This window comes from Leptidea sinapis, chromosome 23 (genome assembly GCF_905404315.1).
Source record: "Leptidea sinapis chromosome 23, ilLepSina1.1, whole genome shotgun sequence".
NCBI classification, from domain to species: domain Eukaryota; kingdom Metazoa; phylum Arthropoda; class Insecta; order Lepidoptera; family Pieridae; genus Leptidea; species Leptidea sinapis.
Window position 1 is genome coordinate 9535970 of NC_066287.1, and position 24892 is coordinate 9560861.

A 24892-nucleotide genomic window follows, 5' to 3' on the forward strand; every position below is an offset into this window, starting at 1 on the left:
TTATACTATTGCAGATCTTAGACATCTATACAATAGGCATATTTTTTATGAAAATAAGGGTCTAGACGAGTAGGACGGTCAGCTGATGGTAAGTGATAAGCCCATTACAATGCAGTGCCACTCAGGATTCTGGAAAAACCCTAAAATTCAGAGCGGCACTACAATTGCGCTCGTCACCTTGAGACATAAGGTTAACAGTCTCATTTGCCCAGTAATTTCACTAGCTACAGCGCCCTTGAGACCGAAACACGGTACCTAATGTTTACACATTACTGCTCCACGGCAGAAATAGGCACCGTTGTGGTATCCATAATCTAGCCGGCTTCCTGTGCAAAGCAGCCTACCACTGGTGAAATAATAAATTTCCACCAATGTATCGACTCATAACTTTATATCTGGAACCTTAAGGCGTAGAGACTTACCCCCTTATTCATAATAGTCCGCTAACTTAAAGCATTGCTAATTCTCACTGTGTCTTCTTCTATTGACCTTAGTCAGAATGAAAAATAACACTCTGTAGCAGCTGTTTTAAGTTAGCGGACCATTATGAATAATGGGGTTAAAATTGAAGGAATGTTTGAAGGTAGCTGTGTAGTTGTGTGTTGCATGGTAGGAATGTTGAAAATACTTTCGCCGAGTAAAAATCAGCGAAATGCTGAAATCCACCCGCAAGAGTTTTTTTATATTATGAACAGAACATCGTCTGTCGGGTCAGCTAGTTTTATAATAATATGAGTAAGTATACTGCGATTACGAAACTGTAAAACTTAATAAAATAAAACATTTTTTTTTAATTTAATTGTAGGTATCCACTTAAATTAGGTATATTCATACCCACGCTTACCTATTATATATATATAATTTACATATTGTAGGACTGTAACTTACTGGAATCTTTAATTAGGAAACACTTTTATTTGAATAATTTATAATATTTTATAATTAATAATTACTACAATAGAATATATTCACAGTCAATGTTAAAGTTTTTATTTGCATATTGCGTATTAAATAAATGATCTAATAATCATGGGAAAATATTCTCTGAGAACCAGTTTCGTTTAAAGTCGTGATATTTATATACACTTTACGTGTAACTTATGACTTATTAAGATTATTGTAACTTATTAAGAGTCAGTTATATTGAGCTGCCAATAGTAAGAGGCCACATGAGGTGCCTACTGCTTCACTTTAGAAAAAATTACTACTGTTCCAACCGCCTAGAGGATATCCTATGCAAAGAAGCCTTTGACTGGCCTTTCGAACATTACAAATCAAAAGGTACCTACGCTCAAATAAATTTTGAAAAACAACAAAATTTTATGAACGATACGAGACTCGAACCCACGACCTCCGGCGTTCAGTGCCGGTGCTCTAACCAACTGAGCCAACCGTTCGAGTAGCGTCTCGTTATAAAATCTTGTGTGCTTTGTTCAACTCTTAGTTGTGGCTTCATCTACAGGATCTACTTTACAGTTGATAACCTGCTCAACCCCAATATTTGCATATTAGGAAATTGACATGAGATGTCGCTCTTGTAAATCTAAACAAAGCACACAAGATTTTATAACGAGACGTCACTCGACCGGTTGGTTAGAGCACCGGCACGGAACGCCGGAGGTCGTGGGTTCAAGTCCCGTATGGTTCATAAAATTTTGTTGTTTTTCAAATTTTATTTGTGTATTAATCCTAGAAGAGAGGGTTATCACTTTAAAAACATAATAAATTGTTTAAAAGGTACGCTATTGAACTGTAATATACAATAATACTACGAATTTTTTTTCAAAGTAATACTTTTTTCGAAACATGGCAGGATGCCGCCGAATTCCACCTTCGCACGACACCCCACAAATTACGATATCATCCCGAACATCTGGTTGTGTGGCGTTCCTCCACAGTCTGACTTTCAAGGATCCTCCTTCCACGTACAACCATGCTGTGGAATGAGCTTCCTTTTGCGGTGTTTCCGGGACGATTCGGCATGGGTACCTTTAATAAAGCGCGCACATCTTTCTAACAGGGCGGCAACGCTCCTGGAATTCCTGTGGTGTTGCAAGAGACTGTGGGCGGCGGTGATCACTAAACATCAGGTGACTCTTTGTGTTTTGTCCTCTTTTCCATAGAATAATCAAAATGTACTTTTATAAATTCAATTGTACAACGATAACCACCTATTTAGCTGTTAAGAATATTATATTTTTAAAAGCAAATCCAAGTGCATCAAAATGAATAATAATAACTTGTCAGTAATTATTACTATTATTAAATGAATCATCAAAATATTGTTAGTAATGTGTATTATGATAAATAACAGTTGTTTTAATGTTCGGTATTAATTCAATGGTTAGGCGACGGTTTGGAACCCCCACTGGTTTTCATCGTAACCCGCTGTGCCTAAGCATAATTCCTTTTATATTATTATGTAACAGAAAATAATTTAATACGACCTATAATATTTATAAAAAACAATCGCAAACCCCGGTATTTAATTCAAATAATTTCTTATAAACTCCAAACAAATTAGAAAATTCTCGATAATAGCTACATTTGATGTGTTTTAGACACTATCTTAGACCAGATTATTTAAATATCGTCTGCATGTTTTAACAATTAATGAATTTGTAAATAGTTTTTCTGAGTATTGAAAACGTGGAAGTAATATAATACCAAATAAAGAGCGGAATATTACTCTATCTTATTTGTTTAGCTCATGTGATTTTCAATGATTACTACTAGTGATTACCACCGTTCATGGTCTTTTGAAATACCAGAAAAATAACATCAGATTTTTGACTCAGGAATACGATCTTATTGTTACTTGATTATTTCAAGTCTTTCTCTTAGAGCACTGGGAAAAACCATTATTCAGTCGTGGAATAAAAAATTATAAAAATATAAAAAATTTACACAATTTTATATAAATTATCTTGCCCCAAACTAGACATAAGCATACATAAATATAAATGAACATCTATGACTCGTAAACAAACACCAACAAACAAACAACTTTATCATATTAAATAAATAAAATTAAAATATATATACCTTCTAGTGCAGCGGGCAATATATACATGACCTAAGACATGTATACTGTCAACCAACTATGCAATTTTCAAAACAAAACCTATATAGCCTGACATATCTACCTCACCAACTCTCGAATATTATTTTGTACTTGTAAGGCTGGTACCTATAAATTTGAAAAACCTTACATGAGCATTTGAAAAACCCTGAATTTAATAGTTTATTATAACTTCATCTTTTTACTAACGTACATGCATCATCATCACTTCAGCCGGAAGACGTCCACTGCTGAACAAAGGCCTCAAACAATACATTTATACATAATATAACATATTTATAAAACGGGTATTATAGCGGCTAAGATACTTGACAGCTTGCTCAATAAGCAACTTGGTAATTATATTCAAATCCATGATGCGCAATTTGGTTTTAGAACCGGTATGTCAACGGAAAGTGCTATATTAACGTTAAAGCATACTGTTGGGTACTATACCAATAGGAAAACCTCAGTGTTTGCCTGCTTTCTTGACTTGCCTAGGGCGTTTGACCTGGTGTCATATCCAGTACTGTGGGACAAGATGAGAAGTGCAGGAGTACAGTTCACTGCCCTAATCAAGTATTGATATACAAATTCAAAAAAATCAGCTTAGGTGGATGGATGCTCTGTCAGAAGAATATCGATTAGAATGTGGTGTTAGACAGGGAGGTTTAACATCTCCGTTACTATTCAATCTTTATATGAATCACTTGATTGTGGAACTGAGCAGCACACACGTCCGATGCCACAAAGATGAAGGCTGTTCTAATATTAGTCCCTCAATCGGAGGACTTAGGAAAGTTATTTCCATTTGCGACACTAAAACTTACTTATAACTCATCAAAGAGTGAAGTTATAATATTTCGAACTCCAAAACACAAGTCACGAAATTATCCTTGCTTATTTCTCGCAAATAAAAAGCTAAAGATTGTTGATAAGTTCAAATGTTTGGGTCACATCATTTCGAATGACTTTGGAGATGACCATGACATAGAGCGGGAGTAATATGCTCGCCCGCAGGTTTGCACGAAGCACAGATAATATTAAAGCGTTATTATTCAAAGCATTCTGCCAGTCTTTTTACTCGAGCGGCTTGTGTGTGTCATATTCGCGCGGGGCTTATAGCGTTCTACGTGTCACATATAACAATGCGTTTAGGAGGCTGTTGGGGCTGCCATTGCGTTGTAGCGCTTCTGGAATGTTTGCTGATGCATCTGTGGACGGTTTCCATGCCATAATGCGGTCTCCATGCTGCAGCGTCTACATGTTAGCAGTAACAGCATCCTAAAGATGATTATTGCCGGAGCTGACTACTCCTTCCAGAAACACTGGATACAGTTAGCTCTAGGTTTATAAATATATTTCACTTATAATATTGACGTTGTTTACTAATACATTTACTAATATATATATAGATCTCTCCGAATTAAATAAATAAATATAAAAAATACAATCTCGCCGGCGTAGGTTCACGATAATCCCGCCGGTGATCGGAAAATCATTGTTAAATCAAAACCTCATTTCCTTTATAAATTTTGAAGGTCAAGTGTACTGTTACTAAATACATTTTAAAGTGAAAACTTCTTTAGCAACGTTGTTTCTACGTTTGTACGGTTGGACCATCGTATGGTCCGGTGGGTGCCTTGCACCGATTGGTCCGGTGTCGTACTCGCTAAGGTCCAGACGGCATTTTTTTATAACAATAAGGGACGAGATGCGCAGGATGTTCCGCCCATTACAATGCAGTGCCGCTCAGGATTCTTGAAAAACTCAAAAATTCTGAGCGGCACTACAATTGCGCTCGTCACCTTGAGACATAAGATGTTAATTCTCATTTGCCCAGTAGTTTCACTAGCTACGGCGCCCTTCAGACTGAAACACGATAATGCTTACACATTACTGCTTCACGGCAGTAAAAGGTGCCGTTGTGGTATCCATAATCTAGCCGGCATGCTGTGCAAAGGAGCCACTGGTAAAATTAATTTACCATCGAATGTGGCTCGCTAGTAGACCGCATCCGATGGTTCAGCTGTGCCAAATCTGACCATGTGCTAAGGTTATAACATACACACTTTTTCTTTACAACCCTTAAAAGTTCTAAAACCCTCCTATTCAGCCAAACCCCGCCACATTGTTGACAGCTCCTGCGCACGCCTGTTGCCAGCTGTCCACTACTATTCAAAACACGCTATTTTTTAAATGAACCCCGTAGAGACACGTCCTATTCAATTAGTCACGAGAACAAACCACAAAGAGAGATATTTAATGCTCGCATCGCAAGTTCCACTGCGGGAGACTGTTTTCCAGGAAAATTCACAATTCCTTTGTTAAACTATCAATATTTACTTTAGAGGATTAGGAAGCTGTTATTTGTGGAAGCAGTATTCAATTACATCACTTTTTTAGACTTTTGAAAGAGATGGGTTTCAGATATTCTAATTCTTACATTACGTAGTAGGCTCGCGATACGTGTTTCACTTTGTTTGAGTGTGAGTGCGTTGCTGAAAATAGAGAATTACTGTTTGCCGCTTTTTTTTTTCGACGTGTTCACAGCTGTCACAGTGACACAGTAAGTATCTAGACGTGAGGTGAAGTTGTAATTTATTTTTTTAAATATTGAATGAATACAATACATTTAATGAATCCTCATTTCTATTATAACTTAAACTTTTCCTACTTTTTATCTCTGTTCTTCATCGTTTTCCCGTATAGGAGGTGATAGATGTGATAATTTGCAATAATGTAAACCCCGCACAAGTGGACCATTTTCAAAAATGCAACATCATAAATTTATACATTATTTTTTTTATTTTTCTTCATAAACGTGATTATTTATCAATCAACAATAATAATATCAGTCCAAAAGAAAAAAATGCGAGCCGATAAACGATAGTATCATTATTTTTTTGAGTTTTTGTTTCACTAAAATGCTTGTTTTACAAAAATAAAGGTGTGAAACTCTATAATAAAAGTTTTTTTTTTATGAAAATAAGCGATGAGACGAGCAGGACGTTTAGCTGATGGTAATTGATACGCCCTGCCTGCCAATTACAATGTAGTGCCGCTTAGGATTGTTGAAAAACCCAAAAATTCTGAGCGGCACTACAATTGCGCTCTTCAACTTCAGACGTAAGATGTGAAGTCTCATTTGCGCAGTAATTTCACTAGCTACGGCGTCCTTCAGACCGAAACACAATAATGCTTACACATTACTGCTTCACGGCAGATATAGGCGCCGTTGTGGTACCCATAATCTAGCCTGCATCCTGTGCAAAGGAGCCTACCACTGGTAAAAAGTATCTAAAGTTTTAACAAGACATTGATGTATTGTACCTCAGTACAACAAACTCAATAATGTCAACTCCACCATCTTGATCTGGAGGTCTGCCATACCAGTGTGGTTTTCTGAGGACTTTATTCTACGTACTACCAAGCTCTGGAAAGAACATTCTCGAGAGATATTTTAGGTCGATAATACATAATATCTTAAAAAATGGCTTGTGGTCTACAAGCTTCTTAAAGGTGATACTGATTTATCTGTTATTGCAAGAAATTCACAGTGACCAGCCCAAGGCGTTTTTGTCCTCCAATTTCCAAAATAAAACATAAAACATTAATGAAGTAAAATATTCACTTTTTTAATATAAAGAAATCTTAAATAATTTATACTCCTAGATAGACTGTGATCGTTGTGTAAAGGTCGAAAAAAATAGCGGCGGACTATTAACCTCTATTTTCAGCAAACGCACTTACACTATAACAAAGTGACTGACGTATCGCAAATGTAAGACGTGGCTGTCACACACAAAAGTTATAAGCTTGGCCTGTAAGGCTCAATCTAGACGTATAATTTTTTTTTTATGAAAATAAGGGACAAGACGAGCAGGACGTTCAGCTGATGGTAATTGATATGCCCAGCCCATTACAATGCAGTGACACTCAGCATGTTTAAAGAAAACAAACATCTTGAGCGGCACTACAATTGCGCTCGTCACTTTGAGACATAAAATGTTAAGTCTCATTTGCCCAGTAATTTCACTAGCTACGGCGCCCTTCAGACCGAAACACAATAACGTTTACACATTACTGCTTCACGGCAGAAATATCGCCGTTGTGGTACTAATCTAGCCGGCTTCGTGTGCAAAAGAGCCTCCAACTGGTTTGCATGAGCGCTACGTTTATTTAGTTTTAGTGTGCGAGCGTTTGCTAAAAATGAAGTCTAATTTTTTTCTAACGTTTTCACAGCTGTTTTCTAATATTCAGTCTATCTCTTACTTGAGATGAAAATCGTAATTATTGTTGACTTTTCTGTCCCAATAAACTTATCGACGGTAACTCACCTTATCGGTACACGCTGTCTGTCAATGGGACGACGTATAGCTTACCAGCGATAGAAGTTTGTATGGAAATTGCAATTAAGGCGATAAGAATGACTTATCGGCTATATTGGGACAGCTTTAGATTATTGACAGTAGTAGGTAGTAATTTATCTCTATCTGTAGATAACATATTGGGAACGGCCGTTAGTCTATCTAGACGTATGAATTATCTAAGCTATAGTCATTTAACAGCTGCGATTATGCTGAGCCTAAGTAGAGACAGCCTAATGCGAAAGTTAAATAATTATAAATATACAATACTATGATTACATTAAGTTAAAACTATCACTACGGGGAAGGGTACAAAGAATACTTATTTCCACGTTGGATAGCTTGGCTGATCCGTTGAACGGGCGAGAAGATAGCACTTTGTACATTCTCCGCGCCTCTGGGCCCCACGGGCTCAGTGTCTCAGCACCAATAATAAATATAGAATTGAAATTAAAATTCAGATATTTTTTCAAAATTGGATTTAGAAACCACCATAGTATACACCCTGTATAGAATGTAATTGCATGCAAATAATAACGTCTACACAACATTGACATTCAACAGTACCACTGGTGACTTCTTTATTAACGTGGTGGGTCTTTAGCAGTGTCCCGTGGGGAAAATGGCGGGGTTCCAGGCACACCCGCGAATACGAAACAATGATATAACTGCGCGCGCGCAGAGCCCTGCCAGCGTCAGCCATTCAATCTTTACAAGTCGCTCGAAATATATTTGTCGGAAATAATGTTCAGTTGGAAATTCATTCAATTCTGTCAGCTGTCATCTTTGCATGTTTTACGAATAAGGTTTGTTAGATGTAGGTCACATGAGTAAATAAACCGGTACAGAGACTAAGTTTCATACTACCACGCGAAATGACACTGCAATGATCCGGGGCATGTGTAAGTGTCTCCTGGCCCCTTAATGCGTACGCTAAAAGCTAATAAAAATGTTTTGTTTAATCTTTCTTAACTTTTTGTGCCAAAATGGGTAACAATTTTGCCCGCTCTTAAGGAGCTTTGCCTCTGTACTGTTTAAATATTCCTGTGTTGTAGATCGTGTTAGTTATCGATTAAGATCAGGTATTGAGAGAGAACTAATATGTAACAGTATGCACAACGGCGCGTAAGTGCCTATACAAATACATATATACGCTAAAGTAGTTAGGTACTTTATTTCATTTAGTTACAATAGAGTGAATAATCTATTAGTGAATAATATACTATTGGTAAGGAGGCGCTCCATTTATTTGTATAGACTACAAAAGAGTATAGGCTGTGGTGTTATCATATCAACAAATAACCTGTGTATGCTCTTTTGTCCTCCTCTTCCAAAAAAAAGTGTGTGTGTACTTATGTATGCACGCAATAAGTTATACTTCTTTGGCCTAACGAAACAAAAATCATTAAAATGATTTATTGCTCGTGCTATTCTACGTTTTTAGAAAGAACAATTTTGTTAAGATCTTGAGAAGATGGCTTTGACAGTTAATTATTACACAATTAAAATTTGAAAAACAAAATTTAATAAACGATGCGGGACTCGAACGTTTAGCTAAGTTGGTTAGAGCACTGGCACGGAACGCGAGAGGTTGTGGGTTCGAGCCCCGCATCGGTCATAAAAGTATGTTTTTTCAAATTTTATTTGTGTTTTAATCCTAAAAGTGAGGGTTATCACTTTAAAAAACATAACAAATTGTTTAGATTTACAAGAGCAACATCTCAAGTCAATTTCCTGATATGCAAATATTGGGGTTGAAGATGAAGATGAAGTAGATGTAGCCACAACCTGAGAGTTGAACAAACCATACAAGATTTTATGACGATACGTCACTGGAACGGTTAGCTCAATTGGTTAGAGCACTGGCACGAAACGCCAGAGATCGTGGGTTCGAGTCCCGCATCGTTCATAAAAGTTTGTTTTTCAAATTTTATTTGTGTTTTAATCCTAAAAGTGAGGGTTATCACTTTAAAAATCCTAACAAATTAATTAATTATTAAGTAATTAATACGGCTGTATGGGGTTGAACTCTTTGCCTAATAATGGACTTAGAAACCAAAAAAAAATAACGAATGACGCAAACGTCAGAAAATTTTAGGAACCAACTTCAACCTGTTACTTTTGAGTTACAGTGATGCGCGCGCCTCTTAAAATTTCACTCTGATAATTTTTTCAAAACGCGCCTAAAGAAGTACCTAGTATAACTTCAAAAATTAATAAAAACTATCTCGTGCTCAAATTCCACACGGACATTACTAAGTGCAGATCACATATGCTCCGTGTTCAACGGAATTCACACCAGGCTGCCATTGTTTGTAATGTCACGTGCGCTCGAGGGTCTGCTCCTCAAGTACCTATCGAGGCCACTCCATTCCAAATCAATGATCTGTTTTATGGTCCTTCAGTCGAATGTTCTCGCGTGCTCAATTCGTGTGATATAATGACACCCTTAACTCTTACTTATATTATTTTTATTAAAATTTCTTGGGTTTACGAGTAATAATAATAATGTTTAAAATATGTTTGTTATTTTTGTGTGTAGTGAATTTAATCCCAGAAGTGATCCCTCACTTAAATCAATTTAATAATATCAATAAATAAATTAAATTCACTTCAATCTCAAGTCAATTTTCTAATATGCAATTTTTGGCAGAGCAGGTTATCAACTGTAAAGTAGATCCTGTAGATGAAGCTCAACCTGAGAGTTAAACAAGACATACCAGAGTTTTCTGTTGGCTCAGTTGATAAGAGCCCTGGCACGGAACGCCAGAGGTCGTGGGCTCGAGTCCCGCAGCGTTCATAAATTTTGGTAAAAATTAAATTTGTGTAATGTTTGTAATTTTGTGCAGCCCTATTAGTTACATATTATGTAAATAATAATACTTATATATTCTAATCTTGTTCGTACATTTAAAATTAAGTATTTGGTTGCCTAAATAAGTAAATAAAAATTGAAATTAAAGAATAATAGAGGGTCACGGTATCGAAATAAAAACTGTCTTATACCTCTATATGGTCAAACTGCACACCGCGTGCAAAATTTGATTTAAAATTTGAAAAAGTAAAGTGACCCAACATTTTTATATATAAAGATTATTTAACGAAGGAGAAAAAAATGAATAGAGAAAACTTCTTTAATACCTGGCAATCTGATTTATCATTCAGGGATAAAACTTATGCCCCGATTTCACAGACGAATTACAACGTGATAAGTTCACGTTGAACTCGGTTTCCAAACGTAAGGGTGTAAGAACCCTCTACCGACTAAAAGCCTTCTAAGTGCTGATAGCCCTAAAGGCTTTTACAGCGAAGCCGGGCTGTAGCTCACAGGCGCCGGGCGTCTCGGAAGGAGACTCGAACCTCGGACCGGTTGCTCACTAGGCTTTGGAGAGAAGATCACTAACGATCTAATATATCTGTTTGTTCAATGGACTCTACGTTAGAAGAGACTTCGCACTCGCTGGCGAGTTTGTGATGTGAGTGTGAGTGAGGTGTCACTCATCACTGTCGACAAGATTTGAAATATTGAAATTTAGAACATTTAAGACGTAATAGAGACATGTCAAGTGTCAATACTGACAGTTTTGACAACGTTTTTTAATACATTCTGTAATTTATGACATGTAAACTCGGATTTCTTGAACGAGTCGTTCAAAATTTGCCGTTGAAATCGCTTTGTCTTGAACTGGAGGTCGTGTTGCTTAGAGAATTGCACTGCTGGACTGTCATAAAAACCAGTTGAATAAAAAAGAGGTTATTGAAACTCTGTTAATAGTGTGAATCAAGAAATCGGGACTAAGAGTTCCCACAATTAATTATTCAATACACATTTTTAATTAATTATTATATGTTAATACATTAAATTATATCAAAACATGCTTAAAACACTCTTTTTTCGTTACATCTTTCCCACAAGTATCGCATTATACGTTCTAGTGACCCCAAACGTTAAAAGAATGCTGATTGTGAACTGAATCACAATCATTATACATACACACAATAGAGTCGGTGAAAGGAGCTCGGAAATAACTATTTGTTGATTTCATAAAATGAACACTTGTAAACGATTAACTGCTATAATTAAATGAAGCAAATTGAATTCATACTAATAAACATGGACTAAATAAAAGAGTAATGAATGTAGAGGAAGCGCGTGAGGTTTGTAAGGATAGAAGCAAATGGCATTCTATTACAAGGCGTGAGTGTATGAATAAATGAATAAATAAATTAAATTGAGTATGTTTAATATTAGATAGTATTTATTTTATTTTGGCAACAGTCGCAAAACTACAATTTTAATGTTATATTATTAATAAAGAGAGGACCTATAGTGCCGAAAATTACTGTCCTTTGATGGTCAAAATATATAACACTAATAATAATAAATATTTTTTTATCCACTAAATACTTAGTCTAATGTACAAATACTGTATTATTACGAAAGGTGCCAATCTTATAGAAAAGTAACCAAAAAGTTGCAAATTTATAATTAGCTCATTTAGTTCAAGTATTATGTTAGAATTTGGGACGTTGACGTGCCACATGTTCTGTTAAACTTTGCTAACAATTGAAACTAAAATGCCGTGTTGCGTAGTAAAACCTTGTAAAAATAATAATACACGATATAAGAAAGACACTGGGATCACATAATATCCTCAGTAAGTATTTTGTATTTTATTAGTTTTAATGTAAAATCACAAGAAGCGTGTGTTACAAAATTTGAAAGATGCCATTGAGGGTCAAGATGCCACGCACACAAGCATCTAATAGTTGCCGTAATAAAAAGCTATACCTACTAGCTGCACGCTATGAAAGCCGTTTTGACATATAATAATAGTGATGTGAAATGTCAATTTATTATCGACAAAAATATAATCAAATTTATTTGTTTTTGTTGCAAGTAGTATCTGTTTAAAAAAACAAAAATATAAATGTTTAAAACGTAATATATTTGAGCGAACTGAATATTGGAATGAAAATTAATATATATACTTTATATGCACATAAGAAACATATTAATACAAAAAGAGACTAAAAAACGTGTAACAAAAGGCCAGTTTTAATCAGATTCTCCCATACTGCTATTTTCACTGTCGTCACTGCTATCATCACCTACATTAATTATGAGTTCGTTTTCTAAAATATCATCTATTTTCACATCTCTTTCATAATGTTCCCTTATTAATTTAACAGTTCTGTTCACAACCTTTTCCCAGTCTCCTTTAGTCACATGTTCACAAGCTTCTTCTAATATTTTTAGCATTTTTGTTGTGTTAAATGGGGGTTCTGTATTGCGTCTTGCGGCATATCCCTTAATTTGAGCCCGCATCAACTCAATTGCATTATATTCACAATGGTAAGGCGGTAACCGTATAACTCTGTGCCCATGTTCTAACGCTATTTCGTCAATGATGTATCGGATCTTGGTTGGTTTGTTTTCTTTTAAAGGACGTACTAATTAAATTGACGCGAGTTTGCCGGAGGTTGTAGTTGTGCTGGCCAGCGATCCAATGTGACAATCGTATTAGATTTCATTTTTAAAAATTTTGATTTTCGAAAAACAAATTCCGTGTTTTGTGGTAAATAAGTACACCAATAAATAGAATCTTATGAAAAGAATAAGTAAATGTTCGCGGGACCCTAATATAGTTTAGAAGTCAAAGTAATAAATAATTTTTGTGTCCTAAAATTATACATTCGATAAATTTTTATGACTAACTACACGTCACTATTGACAATAAAAAACAGTAATTTTACTCCTTCAATGTAATTATTAATTAATACGAAACTTCATGAGTCGACAAACGTCAAAACGGTCATCATAGCGTGCCGTACGTATAATGCTCTTAGATAGTGTGGTATCTAGTTGAAGCGCAGCGGAGACCAATCCTTAATCTAAGAGTATATTCTTCTTTATTCTAACTTATGAAATGTATACAAGTAACAAGAGAAGGAAGAGAAGTAGGTTCACAAGGAGATAGGTTGATGACATAAGGGCCACAGCAGGAAGTACATGTTCAAGATTGGCTGGTGAGTGGTGACGGAGGAGAATGGTCACAGTTGGAGGAGGCCTTTGTCAAAAGAGGCACACAGACAGATGTCGAGGCAGAATACTATTTTTTCCTTTGCGATATATTTTTAAAATTTTAACTTTTCGCTTTTTTTAAAGTGAGAGTGTGTGTGAAGTGTTATGTTGTCTAGACTAGACAGTACAATATTGAATATTTATTAAAAAGAGCGCAAAAAAAGAATGCTGGGAGAATTTCTTTCTCCGTTTCTTTTCCCTTAGAAAGCCATTTGTTTCCGAAACAGCAAGTAAGACAAGACGTTTATATTTAAAAAAATATTTTACATAAGTCGTTATTCCGCAGAAATCCGATAGCGAAATGATACCTTAAGTGTTAGTTCCACTAAGATTTGTAATTCTACATGTAGAATACACATTACTGTTACAACAGGGTGATATTGATAACTATCATAATAATTAAATAAACACAAGGGCTATTCATTACAACGTGGCACCAACAGTAACGGTATTATTTAACTAAATTCAACCATTGTGATTTTGCGCTCAAAGACATAAAGTAAATTTGTGTTGGTGTAAAATATCTTGCGACGGTAGTTCAAAATCCGTGCTTAATGCTTCCTATATTTGACGTGGGCTTGTTAACATAGATTCACACATTTCAACCCACTCATTAATTATTAAATAGCTTTGTCGTTTGACATCGGAATAACGTGTTGGTGATTACGGTTCAAATCTTATTTGTTTTTTTTTTTTATTATAGATATAACGTGTTTTTTATTTATATGTTTTTGCCAATTTTAATTTTATTGTTGTTTATTTCATTGGCATTTTATTTGAATCCTTATAGGTACGTAATTTATTTTGTATTTTAATTTTTATTAAGGCTTTTTTGTAAATAATTGATTGTTATTTTACATATATGTAATTGAATAAGATATTTCACATCCGTACAAATTTTCCTTTTTATCGGAAAGTTTTTAATTTTTTAAATAAGGTGTCTCAAAATAAGCAATAACACACCTTTTTATTATCATAATATTTTCCATATATACCAGATGTATACCAGATCAAAACGAAGGAATATCTGCACAACATCCACACACACTATAAAAGTGAAAGAATATTTGGAATGTACTAATTGCAATAACACGTTTGACTTAAAATGTGCTAGCTTCAAAAAAAACCAACGCGTGTAATATTTTTTGATATGAGCAAGGCTTTTGACTTCGTATCACACACCATCTTGTTGGATAAGTTGGAGCAAAATGGCATTAGAGGACAAGCTCTTAACTGGATGGCGTCTTACTTAAAAGACCGTAAGCAATGTGTGTAGATCAATTCTATCGACGAAAAGGCTACCATAATTGCCCAACAATCAAAATTTAAATTAAATAGATTTGGTGTTCCGCATGGACCATTATTATTTTTAATTTATATTAAGGACCTGCAGTGTGAAAGTGAAATTAACAATGAAATATAATACAGTGGTAAATTGGCGAGAGGATAATAATCTTCAGGTTAATATTAAAAAAAACCTCATTCATGCAATTTAGTTAAACTAACCGCTCTAATAACTATAACCTTAAGATAAATTATACAAATACCTAAATAGAAGAAGCTCTGCATGTTAAATTTTTAGGAGTACATCTAGTTAAAAATCTAAAATGGAAAGTCCATCATGTTCACAGTGATAAAAAATAAATATTCCGGTACAATAATTTTTTCGACGAATTTCCCTGCCTATATCTAATGTTATTATTTACAATGTTAAACAGAATTATTGTTAATGAAATATATTTTATTTACACACTGGACTTGAATAATAAGTGCACTCATGTTAAATTAAATAGCCTAATTTCAGTTTTGGGAAAACTGCTTTTTTGACATGTCGAAAGTAGAGCACTAACCTCGAGACGTGCATAAAGCCCAAAATATTTTGTATTTTTTAAGTTGCAGCATATGCGCTACTAGTTAACTAGTTCAACACTCCAAAATAACAGAGTAAAATGTAAGTATGTAAGTACCTCTGTCTTTTTCTTTACTCCTGATAATGTGTTAATGTTATTATGCTGATCGGTTGAATAGCGATAGTCGATTATTGTCTCTCAGTAATCGACCCCCGGTCACAGTCTTAAGCAGAATATTACTGCTACTCCGGTGTTTGCCTACACGATTCTGAAGAAACTTTCTTCCAAGTTCCACGTACATCCAAACTGTGAAATGAAGAAAACAGTTTATGTACGCCATACATAACTATTCCAAGCGATCCCAAAGAAAATTACAGTCCATTGCCTCCAACGATGATAATCTAATTGATATTATTCCAAGCGATCATTAAACACTTGTTGCAAATATTCAACACAACAACGAAATCGCGACACAGCATCGCCCTTCACTGCCAGTACAATGCACTTCATCGCGACTCACTGGCGTAACATGAAACCAACCGGATGTGCCAGGACCCCCGACCAGGCGATTTTCTTTCGATCTCAACTTTTCGACTCTAAAGAGGGCTAATACGTCCAACGTGTTGTTAACGCGCCTTCATTGTTCAGACGTATAATTATCCGATTCTTTTATTGTTATAAAATCAAAGAATATGTTCATTTCCCCTGACTTTTGACTTGCTGGCACTATTGTACGGAGACGGTTAAATATTCTCACGAGTCAGTGCATACTTGAGAGCTTTTAAGATTCATTTCGTATACACGTGCTATTAAATGACGGTTGTACTTTTACTCATTTACTGTTTATCGACATAGCCCAAATGATAGCGAAAGAGAAGAGGCAGTGGGCAGGGCACATAGAGCAGTAAAGTCTCCGAATGGCGACCACGTACCGGTGATATAGTGTTGGTAGGCCCCCCGAGATGGACCAATCCAACGGATGGTAAGATCGCCCGAATACGTTGAATGAGGGCAGCGCAGGACCGATCGTCTATTTATTTATTTATTTAAGACATCACTAAATCCACAATTTATAATAAGACATGATATTTGTGCGTGTGTGGTTAGGTGAGAGTGTGTGTGTGTGTGTGTGTGTGTGTGTGTGTGTGTGTGTGTTTGAGAATTACTCAAAATTTAACCTTCCTTTAGATTTTTATTAAAAAATTCCTTTTAAAGCAGCCTTTACTGTTATTAAAAAGTTCAGTACTGTTGGATTGCTTATTATATCTGCATAGAGTGCGACAGATTACCGAATTTTCATAATAATTAGTGTGACTCAGCGGGACTTGGAATAGAGACGTGTGTCTAGTGCGAACTTCGTGGAGATCTTTGGGGTACGCCTTTGTGCCAGTGGACGTCTTCCCGCTGATGACGATGGTGTACTTTTAATCATCAGAAATTGAATACCAAAAATATAAAGAAGTAAAGCTTGTGAGGTTGTAGGAGTAATCTCTGGATCAACTGAACTGATTTTGAAAATTCTGTTACCAATAGAAAGCCACATTATTTGTGGTGGTCATGGCCTATATATTTATTAATTTAGTATTATTATTAACACCAACATTAGATACACATGATATTTTCTTACACATTATTAAGATAATTATTTTCAACAAGCAAAATAAAAATAAAACTAGTAAATTATATTAAACTTTTTACAACATATGACTGAAATGAATTAGTAAAAAATACATACATGAAAATCTTATGACAATAATAAGTAATACCAAGTATTTTTCGTGGAGGTCGGATTTGTAATCGGGAGAAAAAACGGTTAAAATATCGAAATTATATATATGACAAAATAACATTTGCCGGGTCAGCTAGTTTAATTTATATTTTTAATATTGGTTGATATGACTTAGCGTCACTAACTAAATAACTAACAAAAAGACAACAGTTACACAAAAAAATTGACCACTCAATATAACGCCTGAAGTGCTTGTTAACGTCTGAATTAACACCGCAAACGTGTAAAGGAACTTTTTATTTATATAAAGAAAATAACCGACTTCAAAAACACTATTAAAAACTATAAATATAATATGCACTAAAAAGTATAAAAATAATTGCGTATTTTTATACACAGAACAGAAAAAACTAGTAGAAGTGGCATCATGTGTTTTTACTATGGAAACCGATGTCGCCAAATTAACACATTTATGTATCAAATATATCATACACACACACTTAATTCCGGATTTATGATAGGACTAAATTCACAATCACGAAAAGACATAACTACAAATTTACTTACATCAATATCGAACTTAATACAATTACGCTAATCTCATATTCTTAAAGTGATTATGTATATATGACAACCTCAGAACTTTTTCTTAAATTGCGAAAAATAACATATAAAACTTTAAGTAATAGGAACTCTGTAACCATACATTTGACTTGTGTCAAAATACCTAGTGTTGTACGAAAATGAATAAACATACAATGATATTATAGTATTAAAATTGTAAACATATGGATAAGTTAGTGAAAACTAGAAATGATGTTATCAGTGTTGATAAAGTATATTACCAATAAAGTACGTCGTAAGTTAATATAATAACAGGCTAATATTTATTTTAGGTATAGTTTTACTTAAAAGGATGGACAATATTTAGCTCAAATCAAATAAAATCAAGTCAGCGTAGACGAATAGTCTTGGAAAGTTACAATATCAATTTCCTGGGAAGCAATACACGCATAAAATATAGTTTTTTTTTTATGAGTATACGTCGTTATTCTGTACAAACCCAGAGGCCAGTAAGACATGAGATTTTATAAACCGTAGTGCTTCCATACGTAATGCGCGTGCGGAAAGAAAATTTCCAAACAAGCAGTAACGAATGATTTATAACAAGAGAAGCTGTAAGTAATGATGAAGTATTAATAATCTTGTTAGATTTATGATATTTTAATATTATGATTTTTATAATATGCTACAATGATTGCAAACATTCCCAGAGTTCATGGTTTTCGATCTATCTTTGATCCATGATGTGATGAGATTTTTCTTCTGCTACACCACGACTCAACCATATCAATAGACCCTCACATACATTTTTAGCCAAATATTAAAATTTAATTAAAAAAAAATGTTTCTATATTAAAAAATAAATGCTTCTTTTGTTTTTCTGGAATGTTACACATATTTGTTAAATAATAATAAGCTGCAGGTACCTAAGAGACAATTAAAACTATTAATTTGAATAATTATATTATATTATAACATTTTGCTTATTTACAAAACAGGAATATTTGAATACAATTTAGGTATAAATATAAAATTTATTTCGATAAATTTATATCGATATGTACATGAATGCACTTGTTGAGTAGCAAGATATTTTTATTGTTTACAGTAATTATTCTAATATAAGTTACATTGATTAAACGTAAAGGTAAATGAATCATATGTCGTAATATTATGGTTCATTTTTAATTGTATATTTTGCACTACACATAAAAAAAATAATTGTTCTTAAATCGGAAAATTATGATTACCGATGACAGGAAATCCCTTCGTTCGACATATTTTTATTTCCGCTATGATTTCTACAGTCAAAAATGGCACAATAAGGCATATTTGTATTTTTTTTAATATAATTATGCTTCACTTGACATCAAATGACTGGTCTCACTTGAGCCTTGAGTAGGTACGTTTGTACACAATAGTGGCGACAGGGTAACGCCCACATGCCACTTCCACTAGCTTTTTCTGTTCCGTGGTATTACACAATCTAATTAATTAAACTAATTCTAATTACGGTTGTTATTATTTTTGGAATCAGTGTCCTCACGTGCGACTCAAGCAAATCTCACCTATAACTATACAAACCTACCTTGATCAGCCAAGGTAGGTTTGTAACCACATTGTTTGTTTGGTGTCAGCACCAACTACCTACCACGTCAACCTGAATGCCGCCGAGTATTAGGTCTTAAAAGTTCCTTTTGTTATAGGTCTTAAAAGTTACCGTTATAAAAATATGTGAAGGAGAAAAAAATTGAATTTAAATTCAAATTTTAATTAAATTATTATAACTCATTTGATATTTTTTTGCGTTTTATTTGGCGTTCACGATTTCTCGGTAAGAATATTCCGTTCGTTAACGCTAAAATATTATTTCATATAATATTAAGTATGTTAAAAAATACTTAGTTTCACAATAAATTATTTGTTGGAAAACTCGACTGAAAAAATAATACCAAGTTTATTTCTAACGCTGTATATGTATAAATAAGCGCGGGCAGAAATATCCGAACTTATTGCGTTAAAATTTTACTTTATATATTACTGTCGAATGAAACCTGACCAAAGTCGGATCTAGTGAATAGTATTATTTATCTGGGTTATCAGATATACTTAGATAAACTGCTTGCCCGTTGGCAACCTGCAAAGTTATACACCAACCTTACATGTACTTAATTGATACAAAAGTTCAAAAACACGACACTACGTTTATGGTAAGAGAATCGTAGTTGCTACAGGATGACTATAAAAAGTAAACTCATTAGAGACGGCCGGACCGGGAGCACAAGAATTAATGAAGGTGAACAATAATTTAGGGTTTAATTAAAAGTGCAGCCCCCCATAGAGCCGCCTCCGAGCTCGCTCAACAGATTTATTATTTCTTCATAATTTGTGAAAGCTGTAATTTAATAAAACTCTCCACCTTTCAAACGGAGGTGCGAGTTTAAGAAAATTACATAACCCACGGCATCAACTTAAGTATTATCATCGGGGGCTTTTGAAAGACAATAGGAGGGGTATGAATAATGAAAGTTTTTGATATTACTTAAGGGCGAAATATTTCGCCCTTATTAATAATCGTAGCCATGGTTTATTCATCTAAGCTTTTTTTATGGAGGAGGAAGACAAACGAGCGTACGGGTCACCTGATGTTAAGTGATAACCACCGCCCACATTCCCTTGCAACACCAGAGGAGTTACGGGAGCGTTGCAGGGCTTATAGAAAGGTTTACGCACCTATTTTGAAGGTACCCATGTGGTATCATCCCGAAAACACCACACAAGGTAGCTCATTCCCAAGCTTCGTAGTACGTGGAAGAAAGTTCATTGAAAACCGCACTGTGTGGTGAGCTGAAACTGACAATTTAATTTAAAGCTATTGCATAGCTTCTATCGCGGGCCTTGAGCGTGGAGACCGAATCCAGAAATTCTGTTATCGTTACGGAATTTCTGGATTCGGAATAACCTAACCCTTACTTACTAGATCTATATAGATATTTCGCCACGGTCATTACAGTTAACAGTGGAACAGCGGTTACACGTATACTTTTTGTGCAGAAGGTCCCAGGTTCGAGCCTCGAGTACGTCTTGATTTTTTTTATCACTTTTATTTAATTTTTATTTTTATGACAAGCATTTTTATTTAGTTTCACCTGTCCCGTTGTCTGTCTGTAATCAAATCTTGCAAGTAAAATTTTACTCACTTCCTGTTTACTTTTTAAAAAATAAAATAAATAAATAATTATAATTGCATAAGTTGATAAAAAATGCTATGCAATAGCTTTACCGCGGCAGTCCCCGAGTGCCACACGTGTTTTTTTATATAAGAGGAGGCAAACGGGCAAAAGACTCAAGTGATGGGAAGTAGTGAGGCAACCGCCCATGGACATCCGCAAAACCATGGGTCAAGAGATGCGTTGCCGGCCTTTAAGGTGGAAGTATGCTCTATGCCTGATGTTCCGGAGTCGCATCAGTTCAGGAAAATTGCAGCCGGTGATTTTTTACACATTGTGGCTGTGCGAGACAAGAAATTTCACGCAAAATGAGTGGTTGTAGAATGACAGACGTCAACAAAAAGTGGGTAGAACTTCGCATTTTTGCGTAATGTTTTGCAATTGAAATTACAGGGCAAATGAGATTTATCATCTTATTTCTCAAGTTGACGAGCGCAATTATAGTGCCGCTCAGAATTTATGGGCTTTAAATTTAAATTTAAATTACCATCAGCTGAACGTCCTGCTCGTCTCGACCCGTATTCTCATTAAAAAAAAATTGCGTAGTGCTGGAAGTTTGACATCGACAAGACTTAGATGACTTCAAAATACAGCGCGCAAGATAAAAATACAAATAAAATAATGCAGTATTTTCTTTGATTAACGCGAGTGTTACACATTTAAATAAAACACTTTTAAAGGATTAAAACGCGTGTAATTTCTATAACTGTGATTTTACATTAGATTTTTGCGTAAAAGTTTCATTTTTTTATTCTATTTAACACGACGTTTCAAACCTTTCCAGATCTCGAAAAGAGATCTATTATCGCTATCGTATGTTATATAAATAATTCATTCATTAATAAAAACATATGTACTTATTGTATATTTCGGCGTATTAATTCAATTAACCTTACTTCATTTCGTGAATCGGTTGGAATGCAAAAACCACTAAATTCTTACATCATCAGTGGCAACCGAATTCAAATAGGTGTAGTTATGTCTGAGTTTATCGTACAGAAACGCACAGACAAACCTACAAGCACCAAATACACCAAAAATGAAATTCACACAGTGATAATATCAATACTAGAATACAAAAATACATAGAAACACACACACACTCAGCGCACTCTTAGACTTTTCACTTCTTATTACTAATTCACCAAAAATACTATTCTCATCATCAGCCGGAAGACGTCCACTGCTGGACAAAGGCCTCCCCCAAAAAGATATCCATGACGATCGGTCCTGCGCTGCCCTTGTCCAACGTATTCCGGCGATCTTGACCAGATCGTCGGTCCATCTTGTGGGGGGCCTACCAGAACTGCGTCTTCCGGTACGTGGTCGCTATTCGACTTTACTGCCCCAACGGCCATCTGTCCGTCGAACTATATGCCCTGCCCACTGCCACTTCTGTTTCGCAATCATTTGGTCTTTGTAGTTAACTTTGGTTCTCCTACGGATCTCCTCATTGCTGATTCTATCTCGCAGGGAAACTCCGAGCATAGCCCTCTCCATTGCCCTCTGAGCGACCATGAGCTTTCTCATAAGGCCCATAGTTAGCGACCACGACTTACGGTACGCAGTACCGTAAGTCGTGACTGGCAACACACACTGGTTGAAAACTTTAGTCTTCCAACACTGTGGTATTTGGGATGAGAAGATTTTACGGAGCTTCTCAAACGCTGCCCATCCGAGTTGGATTCGACTATAAAATACTATTCTCATAGTGATAATATTACTACTTGATATACAGATACACAAATAGACGCACACAGTGCACTCTTTGACTTACATTGACGTAAATTAGTTGCGCATAGGTCAGGTTATTCCTAATGTAGGGACCAAATATTCTGTGATATAATGCGATAACGTATTTGTATCTAAATAAATAAATAAATTATTTTTTGAAATCGGCAACACAAGTAGATCGAATATAAATATTTAAATATCTTATGATTTTATTATTTGTAGATACCACATAAGATCTGCTTGTAAACACAATTATTAGAAGCAAGTACTTCATCCGAGGGCGATATATCACGTTCTAATATCTAGCACGCGCTGTGGTTTTCTATCAACGAATTTTCCACGGTTATTTATTTATTTATTAAGGGTAACAATAAATTGCGTTAAGTGGGGGCGGCCGGAGCCCCACTGAGCACGGCGGGTGTGCCCATAACCTCGGGAAAAACGCGCCTGTTTCATAAGTGCCTTTCTACATAACCTATATTACACTTTTCATGCTAAGGGCTGCGAAATATTAAAGCTATTTACACCAAGCTTGTGTTCTGAAATAATTATTAATGTTAAAGATATCTTTATTCTTATATAAGAATAATCAAGGCAAATAGGGGCATTCTGAGTGAGTTGTGATGAACTTATATTTCTGAGTAATTTGACATCGCAATAGGTTGAATGACGTATATGGACATACAACTAATCCGACGATTCTATTATATTATAGTAAAAGTGTTATAGTTCTGTAAGCAAATGATATCCGAGAAAAACTGATATTGGAGATATTTTTAAAATAACAATAATTTATTATTAATAAGAATATTTTAATGCATTAGCCTATGCGTCTGTTTCAACTAATTACATGCTCAGCCTAACCGATTTAAAATGGGGAATTCACTTATGAATATTTTTATAAATCTGCCTACAATATTCTTCTCGATTAATTGTTAGAAGATAATGTAGGTTTTTTATAAAGTGCTTAGAAATACAAATGCTTAAAACTACAAGCTTACAAAACACGAATGCTAATTTTTCACAAACATATTTTTATAAGTTCCTCAATCAATCATCACTCAATCTGTTATTTTAATACAATCACACGTCTGTATAGGATTGTGTAAACTATAATGAACAAATACATAACTTTTGTTTTATCGATATTTATAACCATTATGAGCCCACAAACAGTATCAAAATCGAATTGAATATAGCGTTCTGCTGGTTTTAGACTTTTGTTAACCACAATCAAACAAGTAATATCTGTAAATTGGTTCTTTGAGGTTTTACTGATACATGTCGTTTATATATAGCAAGTATTCTAAAGGTTCTAAAATTGAGCCTTGAGCAGCCCCCACTCAGGGTAGGCACCATAGTGCTTTAAGTGTTTGCTATTTTTACTGGCTTAAAACGATTAATATTATAATTGTATATAAAGCTAAGCAACGGCCCTGTATACGACTGAACGCGAGTTTTTCATAAAGTAAAACGTCGTTAAAATATCGGAAGTCATGCTGAAGTTAGTAATTAGTTTATTATTCATGCGAAAATTTATTCCGTTAGAGAATTTTTGTTTTGTATCACTATATTACCTACATTTTCATTACGTTATGTATAAATACATTAAATTAAAATTCAGCATCGTCTTTTAAACGAGTCAAATGTTTAATCGTCATCAGAAGAGAAGAAGAAGAGTTATAGAAACACCTTTTTTGCAAGGAAAATAAATGCTTAGTTGGCGAGTTTTTTTTCCAACAATATTCGTAGCAGATTTCTCGTTGTATAATAATAATTGCTATCAGATACAGAAAGAACTTGGAAATTATGAATTAGTGAGTATTATTCATAATATATTGTCGTTGCAGAGTATCAATAGCGCTGATTGGCGAAATCTTGATAACGTCCCCACATTAATGTATCCCCTGTGACTCGCAATCTTATTGCAGGCAATCATGATTAGTGACATTTTACTTAGAAATGATTTTTGATTGATAAAGTATGTATCCTGATATTATGTACGAGTATTATACACCAGAATGTGAGTTTGCTTGTTAGTTACGCTTTCACGCCTTAACTGCTTAACCGATCTTCATGATATTTTGCACAACATGTTGTTAGGGGTAGGTTGGAGGAGAGTGACCTGAAACTAATATATAAATACATCAATAGTCTGGGAATATGTTATTACGAAATTAATCTTTAATAAAATAATAAACGTAATGAACGTCCATATTATAACATATCTACAGCGATTGAACCTTTTCGATCGTATATTTATATCGAG

General features: G+C 34.8%; 1 long non-coding RNA gene and 2 other non-coding genes across 3 annotated transcripts in view; 1 reads left to right on the plus strand and 2 right to left on the minus strand.

The window, feature by feature from the left end:
- Positions 1 to 24892, minus strand: part of LOC126971223 (uncharacterized) — a 274489-nt gene that overhangs the window by 76454 nt on the left and 173143 nt on the right. The gene's annotated exons all lie outside the window — the stretch shown is intronic.
- Positions 1324 to 1397, minus strand: Trnas-uga (transfer RNA serine (anticodon UGA)). Its single transcript has one exon. It is a non-coding gene; the product is annotated as a tRNA-Ser (tRNA).
- On the plus strand, positions 9267 to 9340 carry Trnaf-gaa (transfer RNA phenylalanine (anticodon GAA)). Its single transcript has one exon. It is a non-coding gene; the product is annotated as a tRNA-Phe (tRNA).